Consider the following 1,148-nt stretch of genomic DNA (forward strand, 5'->3'; position numbering starts at 1 on the left):
CCCTTTACTCAACAGCAGTTCATGTCTTTCCATACTTCTTTAAAGGCCAATCACTCATAGTTTTTTTATAGAATAATAGTGCTCTATATCATATACCATATACCAGCCATATACCACAGGAAGACTTTTTTTTCTGATGACATGGTAGATTGATCTAATTTCATCTGCTTTTTCAAAGTCCAATAGTCCAGATACATCCTAATCTTCAAAGTGTTCTATATTACAGTTTCAGAGAATTCTGGGAAGACTTGTATGAATTGGTAGAGAGTGAAATGAGAAGAATCAAGCAAACAATGCATAAATTAAAAGAATGTGGTAAAAATAATGTTAGAAGATTCAGGAACCCTGAACAATGAAATGACCAATTGTGAATGATTCCAGTGAACTCATGATAAAAAATATTATCCATTTCCTGGACTCAGAGTGCAGACTGAGACATATATATATATATATATATATATATATATATATATATATATATATGCAGACAGATACATACATACATACATGTTATATATGTGTGTATTGCAAATAATGTTTTGGAATTTGGAAATTTGTTTTGCTTGACTATTTATGTATATGATAGGAGTTCTGTTTTTTCCTTCTTTCTTTAGTGGCTGAGCAAGGACAAGGGGAAGTGGAGAGAGTGGATAGATTTTCATTGATTAAAAAAAGAATTCATTTAAAAAATAAAAAAGATGCCCTATTCAAATGAGATGGTCCTGGATGCGGGGGGGGGGGGGGGGGGACAGGAATCTTGGTCTCTTTACACTAAGATCTTGAACTCAAAAGACCAATATAAAAAAGATGACCCCTGTGCAAAGATGATAAGCGAATTTGTAAAGCATTCCATACAAGGCTACAGTGTCCATTTGTTTAATATAGATAGCCCTCAGGGGCAGCCAGGTGGATAGAGAACCAGCCCTGGAGTCTGGAGTTCAAATGTAACATCAGACACTTAATAAATGCCCAGCTGTGTGACTGTGGGCTAGTCACTAACTACCATTGCCTTGCAGAAAAAAAAAACAAAAGCAAAACAAAATTTAAAAATATATCAATAGCCCTCTTCACTCATTTTATAAAGGTCCAACCCTCACAGACATAATCTGTTACAAATACCCATAATAAAAGTTAACATTTTAGAGGTG

Source organism: Macrotis lagotis, chromosome 7, assembly GCF_037893015.1.
Source record: "Macrotis lagotis isolate mMagLag1 chromosome 7, bilby.v1.9.chrom.fasta, whole genome shotgun sequence".
NCBI lineage: Eukaryota > Metazoa > Chordata > Mammalia > Peramelemorphia > Peramelidae > Macrotis > Macrotis lagotis.